Source organism: Tasmannia lanceolata, unplaced genomic scaffold (genome assembly GCF_043159265.1).
Source record: "Tasmannia lanceolata isolate RefF3 unplaced genomic scaffold, GAP_Taslan_0.1 ptg000008l, whole genome shotgun sequence".
In the NCBI taxonomy this organism is placed as follows: Eukaryota; Viridiplantae; Streptophyta; class Magnoliopsida; order Canellales; family Winteraceae; genus Tasmannia; species Tasmannia lanceolata.
The window spans coordinates 18,479,690-18,489,978 of NW_027518685.1; the positions used below are offsets into that span (position 1 = coordinate 18,479,690).

Consider the following 10,289-nt stretch of genomic DNA (forward strand, 5'->3'; position numbering starts at 1 on the left):
ACAGCCGGCCTAACTCACACTACCCTCACATGGAATTGCATCATTAGAGCCTATGCCAAAAGCCCCGCACCCATCAAATCCATTCTCATTTACAACCATTTCATGCAATTCACTTCTCTCTTACCTGATAATCACACTTACCCTGCTGTAATAAAGGCTTGCAGTTGTTTACTTCATCTCCCAAAAGCCAAAGAAATTCATACCCATCTTGTAAAAACAGGTATAGTTTCTGATGTTTACATACAAAACTCTTTGATTCACATCTATGGGGTCATGAGCCAATTCAATGATTCAAAGCAACTGTTTGACGAAATGCCTCTGAGAGACTTGGTTACTTGGAACTCTATTTTAGCAGCCTACGCCGCGACTCCTACTTTGCAACGTGAAGTGTTGGTGGTGTTTAAGGAAATGGTGTTTGATGGAGTTGGAGCTGATGAGATCACTTTGGTGATTATGCTGTCCGCTTGTTCGCAATTGGGAGCGCTATGTTATGGAAGAGTTATCCATGGTTATGGATTGAAGATGGGGATTGGATATATGAATTTGGATAATGCACTTTTGGGTTTGTATGCTAAAGGGGGTGACATGGGTACTGCATTTCAACTGTTCAACCAGATGGGTGTAAGAGACATAGTTTCATATACTATTCTGATCAATGGTTATGTTGAATTGGGCTCCGTAGATCTGGCTCATGAGATCTTTGATCAGATACTTGTGAAAGATCTCGTCTTGTGGAATTCTATGATAAGTGGGTATGTAAAGGTCAAGCGTCCGAAGGAGGCTTTGGAACTATTTGAGAAAATGGTGATTGAGATGGTAAAACCAGATGAGAACACTGTGGTTAGCGTGCTTTCAGCTTGTGCCAGCTTATCAAATTTAAAATTTGGTAGATTAGTTCATCGTTTTATCCACCGAAAGAGTATAAAAATAGATGCTTTTGTGGGAACAGCTCTGATTGATATGTATGCGAAATGTGGGAGCCTAGAGGATGCAATTGGCGCATTCTACAAAATGAAAGATAAAGATGTTTTCGCTTGGACCACGATAATTATGGGGCTTGCAAATTATGGGCATGGGAAGGAGGCTTTGGGACTGTTCACCCAGATGCAAAGAGAAGGAAAGGAGCCAAACGGAGCCACATTTGTGGCTATTTTAACAGCATGTGGCCGTTCAAGACTGGTTGATGAAGGCCTCCATTGGTTTGATCAAATGGTAGAAGTTTACAAAATCACACCACAGATTGAGCACTTTGGGTGTATGATTGACATTTTGAGTAGAACTGGTTTGTTACACCAGGCAGCGGAATTGGTTAGAACTATACCATTGGAGGATAAAATCATAGGTTACAAGACTCTACTTAGTGCCTGCATAAGTCATACTGATATTGGTCTTGGAGAACAGGTGGCGAAGGAGCTGACCAAGTTGAATCCTCGGAGCCATGGAGTTCATGTTTTGTTATCAAATTTCTATGCATTGGCTGGCCGATGGGATGATGCTGCGGAGACAAGAAGAATAATGAAGAAATTGGATATGAAAAAGGAAGCAGGGATTAGTTTTGTTGAAGTAAACCTTAATCTGTAAATTTGATATTAAGATGTGAGAACTATAAATTTGTACATTTATTCACAATGAAGACACCAGAAAGTGTCCATTAGTTACATTGATGTGACATTCTTTTACAGAATTCCTCGCAAAGATGATCAGATTAGTACTTATCACATGATAAAATGGAAGGCTTAAAGGTGATCTACAATATGAACTTATGCATCCCTAAACAATACATCATCATGACATTCTCTTGAAGCATATATCTATACAACCATTACAGATTCTTTTGCAGATTAGCTTGATTCCAATGCACATAATTTAGATCAAAGCCAGTTCTCATCTATATTATAGTGCTGATTAGTCACAATTATGAGATTATTTCTTCAAGATGACAGATGGCACTGATAGATCCTAAACCGTGAAATTAAGCAACACTGTCTCTGAATAAGCACTGTGCAGATCGCAGTTAGGAGAAGCAAGATGAGAGAACCATATTATGATAAAACAAATACAGATGTACAAGAAAGAAGGTATCATCCCGATCATTTGGCTTGCAGTTAATTTTACAGTTTGCAAGTAATATGGCACCAAGAATAATGGTCCAATTTCCCTGCATGTCTAATCACCCTCACCGACCCAACTCAGATCTGCATTGGATCCTCGTGCAGTGTGCACCTTTAACCTTGTAGGAGAGAAATGAACTGAATGAATGCAAACTTTTTACAAATGGATGTCATTTTTTTTTTTGAAACAGAATTACAACTGGATGTCTTGCTTCACACAGATAGCTTGCCCTTGATCATTTGAGGCTCCTACTAGTCTCAAATGAATTTAAAATTGCCAGCATGATGGAGAGTCGTGAGTTTGACTTAGAAGAGATACTTGCATGCGAGAGAGCTAAGAAGTTGATTATGTCTCAATCAATTCATGATTGGGATTTTGCATTATATGTTTTGAGATTTACTCAGATTAAGAGAATCTTAAAGAAAACGACTTTGTCAGTGGGTCTAAGGAAAATCATAGAGAAAATTTGGTTATAAAATGTTTTGCAGTCATCCAGTAGGGGAACTAATCCGAGGAATAAAGCATATAAAAAAAGAAAAAAGGATGAAAATGTGGAGGGATCCATGGGAATGACACAAATGACACAGAAGTCCCAACAGTTAAGCATAGATTCATAGCTTGGAGGGTTGACTCCTTTATTGCAGCATTGGACAGAGGACAGCAATCTCTTTTGGTGCAGTTAATTTTTTCATGTTCTAAGGAAAGGTTAACAGGAAAGCAACCTCATTTGGTGAAGTGCATTTTTTTCTAAGGAAGGTTAATTCCTAGATCCATGCGAAATTTTCATCAGCAGATTGTAAAAGAAATCATTAAATTAGTTCAGTCACATCACATAGGCTTACTGTACTGGATGAGGCTGAGAATGTGCAATGGTAAAGGCTCTAGCTGGATCCTTCCTCGCTGACAAAGTTAGAAGATGACATGGTCTAATGACTGCATTTCCTTGGTTATTAATGAACCCATTAAAAGATACAGCAGAGATTTGGAAGAGCAAAATTTATTTGAACCAACAAAGAATCATACAACAACTAATGAACTGAGATGAATTAGAGCAAAGACATGGGATGAAAGCAGTAAAAAACTACACAACTGGCTCTAAATGGAAGATCGGACAGGAGACCATGGAATTCCAGTTGACACCAGCTTTAGCCAACTGAGTTGCCCCCTCTGGACCCTCATTATGTTAATTGTGTTTGACCCATCAACCAAGTTCGCCTGTGCATATTTACAAAGTCTAGCCCCCTGCTTAAGAGTGATTAACAAAAGTAAGAACTGATTTGGATGGAATTGGTATAAATGCTCTGGTATTTGGTGGACATTTAGAAGTCATATGGGATACCTAGAGAAAATCCTGGTGCAAAAAATCCATATCCGTTGCACTAGTATAATCTAAATAGTGAGGATTATGTTGAGGGGAACAATAATTCTCTTTGTTTAAGTTAACCAGGAATAAGAACACTTATTCCATGAAAGCGTTGAGAGGAGGTTTCAAAACAGTAATGGTTCATTTATAAAATTTGAATCTTAGCTCACGACAAGAAATGCACAAAAGATAGGATTCATAATTTTTGTTTTGAAATATAAATGACTCATGATTTATAAACATGTTTCTGAGATTGCAGTGTTTATCCATTTAGATTTCTTTCTATGCGTACATCTTCCATACATATCAAAGAGCATATGAGAGATGTAATGTTACTGCCATTAGAAGGAAGTAACAATATGTAATAGTTTAAATCTGTATTTGTATATTTTCCTTTCAATTACATTACTTCAACATACTTTGAATCACCAACATGTTGAACCTTCGGGTATTGCGAATATGGTTTAAGTATAATTAAACCCAGAAGAACCCAAATGGGCAAATTCATGATACACACAAGGCTTCTTCCCTAAAGAGCCTAAACTTACAATTTGATTCTTGCATAAGATACTCACTTCTGTACATCTTAAAGTTTTTCCACAAGGTTTGGGCTGATTTCCATAGAAGATACCACGCTATGGTTAGCACGAGCGCAATAACTCGACCTCCGACGAGTCCAAAAAGTACAACCAGAAAGAAAACAAGATGTTTCCAATTCCCCATTTTTACACTACATATATTTTCACTAAGAACATCCACCTCCTGTAGTTCAATATGTGATACATCATCACAATTAGAAATCTTTTCATCATCATCATCATCATCTTCTCTTCCACCTAGTTTCTCTTCTATTCCGCAATCGGATACTTCTTCTCTGCTCGAATCCAACTTAAACTCCTTACTAATTTTCCCACCCTTTCCACTACGAAACTTCTTTGGAACAAAAGTCTTCAGCAACTTGGCCTTGAAATTAACATTAAACACCTTCCGAATTTTAACCTCATCAACTTTGACAATATCCCTTCTACTCACTCTAATCTCTCTCTTCCAACTCAATGCCTCAAATTCCCATCTCATTCCAGACTCAAACGGATCCGAATCAGATTCAATTACTCGTTTTTCTTCCATTTCTTTCCCCACATCAACATCCCCCCTGTTAGAATCCAATGCACCATCCAAGCTCCTTCTTGAATCTTCACAGGGTTCCAATACAAAAAGCACACACTTTCCTACAAATTCAAGGAAGAAAAGCGCAAATGCCCATAATGTGAGGCCTAATGCAATCTTTTTCGTTCCAAACATTATAACCAAAACAAAAAAACACCTTAAAGACTAGAATTTTGTCATTTTTGGGAATTGAAGGGCTGAAATCACTGCTGATTTCAGTCGAAAAGCTCTCTTCAGAAAACGACGGAAATATCTTGGGATTTTCATTGGAAACACTAGAATTGGAAGAAGTAAGAGAATGAGAGGGTTTGAGATTCTTTTTGGACTGTTTTTGCAACCGATCTCGGTTTTGGACTATTAGATCGGCTAGGGAAATAGGAAAACCGGTCTGGATTGGCAAAGATCGGCCTCGTTTGGATCGGAGATCCGATACGAAACGCGAAATTCGGCCGATCTTTGCCTTCTTCCATAGAAGAGGCATGATCTTGCTTGTAAAGATCCTAATATCATAGAAAATTCGCCGAAAAAATTGCAAAATTTTCCGACAGGAATGTCGAATTTGGGTGGAGCTTGAAACCCTAGAAATTGGGGGAAAAACCCTAGAAATGAAAAATGTTTTTTTCCCCTTGTTTACAGGAGGGTTTGGGATTTTTATTTATAGCGGGCATTTTGTAACTGAAACAGTAAATTATGGTTTGGATGATGTAGAAAATGACTATACTGCCCTTGCCTTTTCAGTAAACTTTCGTAACGAAGGAGTTGGCTTGGATGACCATAACCTTGATTTTAGGGGTTGGTATTAATGCGAAGGAAAATGATATTACCACCCATTTTCCACCCTCCTTTGTAGTGCTGCACACGGTTCGGTCCGGTTCGGTTTAGGGGGATTTCTGGAACCGAACCGATGCCATCGGTTTGGAAGAATTCCAAACCGTAACCGAACCGTTTGGGGGATAGAACCGAACCGAACTGAACCGAACCAAACCGGTTTTGACCGGATCGGTTTGGTTCGGTTCACGGTTTATCCGAATCCAAAACACAAGGCAAAAAGGGCTGCAAATGTGACAAATCCAAATCAAAATCTTCTTGGAAACCAAATGATTTCTGAACAGTGTAAATGTAAAGGGCTGCAATGCATAGTTGCATACCTTATTACCCAAGGCTTGAAGAAGAAGAGGCTTTTGATCCCCCCTGAATGAAACCCTAATAAACCAAAACCAAAACCTAGTGAGATAATGGAAGAACTCTAATCAAAATCAAATGAATTAGAAATAGACAGAAAAGAACAAACAAAATGAAGAAAATGTACCCAATCTTCTTCTTCTTCTTCAGCTAAGGTTTTTTGTAGGAGAAAAAATTCGAGATTTTGTGCAGCCCTATACCCCTATCCCAATCAGATTTTGTACAGCGGGAGAGAGTAGAGAAGTCGCCGTCCGCTAGGCCACCAGGGTTTTGGACTTTTGGTCGAGAGAGAGTGGAGAGTGGAGACAAAGAGAAAGAGTAGAGATTTTAGATTTGAGACAAATCGCGTCAGCTAGGGTTTTCAGCATGAAATTCATGATATTTTATATTTTTCGCCCCTTTATTTAGTTGGGACACCCATTTGGTCCTCTTTCCAGTCAAAGATACACTAGATTTGGGTGTGCCAAGTAAAGAAAAGTGGCTGATATATGTGAGTTATATTTTTCGCCCCTTTACTTACTTGGACACCCATTTGGTCTTCTTTCCAGTCATAGATATACTAGATTTGGGTGTGCCAAGTAGAGAAAAGGGGCTGATATATATGATTAAATAAATAAAACAAAAATGGCAAAAATGCCATCGGTTCGGTTTGGTTTTTCCGGTTCAAAAATTTTCTAAACCGTGACCTAACCGATCAAATCGGTTTATGAATAACGGAAACCACGACCGAACCAATGGCACTAAAACCGAACCGAAATGCCCGGTTCGGTTCGGTTTATCGGTTTAGACGGTTAAATGTGCAGCCCCACTCCTTTGTTTGCTTTTACCTAAAATTAACAATATTTCCAAGTTCCAACCTCAAAATGGGATGGAAATGCAACGATGGAGGAAGGATGGAAATGTCATTTCCCTATCATGGATTTCTCAAATGGGGTAGACTGGAAATGACCTAATAAACACTAAGCCTAGGGTTAGGGTTAGGGTTAGATTTGGTGGTGGGTTCGAGTCTCACAAAAATGATGTTTTGGCGTATACTTCAGCCACCCTTTTTGACTAACTTTGAGATAGGACCTTGACGCACATGTTTCATATTTGTCTCACTCATATGGATGAATCGAATGTCCTCGAGGTTACTTAAAACATTATCACTATGAAGTTTGTTCGGTGATCTAGAGCTAGGTTACTTAAAATCTTATCAACATAATGTTTCCTATAAATATCAAATAAATTATATTTCAAAATTTCTTTTATAGCTATTATATATTTTGTACATGTAAATTTCTCTATAGATATTAAATATCATAAGACATAAAATTCTTTATATCTATTAAATACCTTAATTAAATTTTTGAGCTCTTGTTACCGGCATCACACACATGTTCTACTTTTCATACATAATCGTAAAACTTGTGTAGCTCATTTCCATAATATAAAATCTTATAAATATATATTTTACATAATCGATAATATAAAATCTTATAAGATTAAGTTTCTATTAATTATTAAATATCTTATCAATATAGATTTCTTTATCACTATTAAACATCTCGTAATGTAACTGGAAGTGGATGAATCAACCTGGAGAAAGAAATATGTGGAAATGGTCGAGTTTCTGAAATGACCGACTCAGTCATTGTGCCCATTTCCAAAAATCCTTATGAAATTCTTGAAGATATCTGTGATGAAACAGATAGTAGTGAAATTATACCCAATGTTGCTTGTTGTGAGTCGGAACAGGAAGTGGATGAAGAAGATCACCCCCAACAAAAGAAAATAGAGCTCTTCCATTGAAGAAAAATAGGATCCCCGGAGTTTCAGAAGTTGAAGAAAGTTTAGCCAGAAGATGAAGAGACCTTTCAATAGGGTCTTAATTTGGCGACTGGCTCTAGAGATGCATGTGTATTCTCTCTTCTTTTGCTTGTTTTGAGCTTTATTTTTAAGGACAACATGTCCTTGGTTGTTCTGCCCTTTCCTCAGGCCTTGTCTTAAGGATGGGGGAGTGTCCTTGTTTCTTTTATTGTATCATCTTTCTTTAATTAATATTCTGGTAAGGGTCCGCCTAACGCTTACTGATAAAATAAAAAATAAAAATAAATCTTGTAATGTAACTTTCCTTATAACTACTAATAAATATCTTACATTTTTAAGATCACACTCTATTTTTACTTCATAAATAAAATCACATATATTTTACATTAAAAGCATTGGCGCTATGCACATCTCTTTGCCTTAGTGTCGCGAAACCACATCTGTCAAACACACACACACACAAATGATCTAGTTTGAAAAAACTACTTGAGCCACTGTTGCTGTACGTTAGAGGGCATTGTGATTATGGTTTTAAATATTGCAATATATCCGCTATATCGATAAATATTGGTATCAGAGAAGTCCAATAAGGTGATACATTGGGAATATTTGATCAGGAATATTTTGGAATATTCTTAATATTATCAACCAATATTGGCCGACATAAGTATCATCGGAGGGAGTCCATATGGCCAATAAACAGGGAGCTTCGAACCTTTTTGTGTTTTGATAGGTAAGTGGGAATACAATAAAAGGAACACTCAACAAATTTTCTCCGCTCATGTGAAGGGCTTTTACTCCGAAAATGGCGGAATTCTGAGATCAAAACCTAGAGGTCGGAGGCTCTCTCTCTCTCTCTCTCTCTCTCTCTCTCTCTCTGAGTGGCAAAGAATTTAATTACTAGAGGAAAAAACCAGGAAGCAACCTGGCCAGAGATCGAGATGATCAAGTACAAGGCAACCAAGAAACAAACACAGATCTGAGAGATTAGCAGAGGAAAATCTGGTTTCTGGTTGCTATCCGAGTCCCGACCCCCTCCCCGCCACTGGTCCCACCCCGACGACCTGCTTCTCCGTGCCGGAATCTTCAGATCGGTGCCTTTCCCTGCCGGAATCTTCAGATCTGACTGTTCACCGGAGCTGTGAAGAGTATTCGGAAGTTCCAGATCTGAGAGATCTGATCCTTTTTCGACCCCAATCTGATGAATCGTCGCAGGATCTTGTAGATCGGCCAGATTTTTCAACGATCCAGAGCTGCCAAAAGTAGTTGGAAGTTTCAGATCTGCGAGATTTGATCCTTTTTCGACATCTCTCTGATGAAAAATCCTCATAGGATCTTGTAGATCCTAAGGGTTCTGTGACTGGCAACCAGATCTCCGGCAGAATCGACGGCGAGGCGAGCAACATCCATCACCGGCGCCGGAGGCCACCACACGTGTGCAGAAATCTGAGGCAGGAAATATCTCCTCATCTATCTCCTCAACTGCCATGTCAGTCACGAAGGCTTGACAGGTTACCGAGAGATCCGGCCTCGTCGCTCCGAGCACCGGCGACGGAATCCGGCAGGTGCTCTCCGGCGAAGAGACTCCATCCAGATCCGGGCCCTGTTTCTGAATCCGGAACCGTAGATTCAACTCCGGTGATTTCCAGACGGCAAGCATACTCACGACGTTGGGCGGATCGCCGGAATTTGCTTTAGATTCCGGGATCAGAGTTCCGTACAGGGATTCTTGTAGACGGCGGCATCTTTGGATTCCTCCTCTGTATCATCTTCCTCTTCGTCTCCAGTTCCCTCTGACTCGGTGTCTTCCTCCCTCTCGGTTTCCTTTTGGGGATCCGATTCAGAATCCGGCGGATCCAAAATATTTGGAGGGCGACAAATTTTGCTGGGTGGTGGTTTATATGAAATCCGGCGGGATCAGCCGTGGAGTGGGAGCGAACTCTAGATGGGCCACTGGGGCGAATCTAACCCCGCTTGGAGTCCGGAGACTCCAACCTGAACCTAGTAATTTGGGCGCCCGGACGGACTGTGGGCATCCGTTACGGCTGGGGCCGACCGATGAGGTGAGTCTCCAGATTCTCCGAGCTGAAGAGGCGGCTTGGATTCCCGTACGAACCAGGAAAAACAGACGTCTGGAGAATGCCTTCCACCGAAGACAAAGTCGAGCCTTGGGAGACTGGAGATGCCACAGGTGTACTTTCCGGAATTTTAGCAGGAGGGCCAGCTGCTGGAAATGTCACAAACCTTGGTCCAGTTTGGACTTCAATTTTCCCGGACGACACTTACAGAGAGCGGCTCCGGTGGTGAGTTGTCCACTTCCTCCTCACCCACAGGAGCTCCCTGCTGAGACAGTTAGATCGGAGTTTTTGCTTCCTGCGACTTCAGAAGGGGTAGCTTTCAACATTGAGGTAGTCCCCCTTAAATCTATCAGTAATGCAGATTTGGGGTTATGGGGGAAGATGAAGGAGGGTTGGGATGGTGATCTGGATGCCTTGGAGATATGGCTTGTTCAGAATAGCAGTCAAGGGAGTGAAGCAGTGGTGTATAAAATTGCTCCTCTTGAACTACACATTGCCATCCCTGCAGGTGCTAATCGTTCGAATTTGATCAGAGACTGGAGTTCTTCCTCCGATTCTCCTTTGGCAGACCTGCAAAT

The 10,289-nt window shown here is 40.1% G+C and overlaps 1 long non-coding RNA gene across 2 annotated transcripts; it reads right to left on the minus strand.

The window, feature by feature from the left end:
- Positions 1–3,802: 3,802 nt before the first annotated feature.
- LOC143884664 (uncharacterized) lies at positions 3,803–6,154 on the minus strand. Of its 2 annotated transcripts, none has more exons than XR_013253032.1 (3): positions 5,952–6,154; positions 5,791–5,845; positions 3,803–4,704 (listed from the first exon to the last, which is right to left on the minus strand). It is a non-coding gene; the product is annotated as an uncharacterized LOC143884664 (long non-coding RNA). The 2 variants fall into 2 exon arrangements; XR_013253033.1 differs by having other exon boundaries at positions 3,803–5,695.
- Between the last annotated feature and the right edge of the window lie 4,135 nt (positions 6,155–10,289).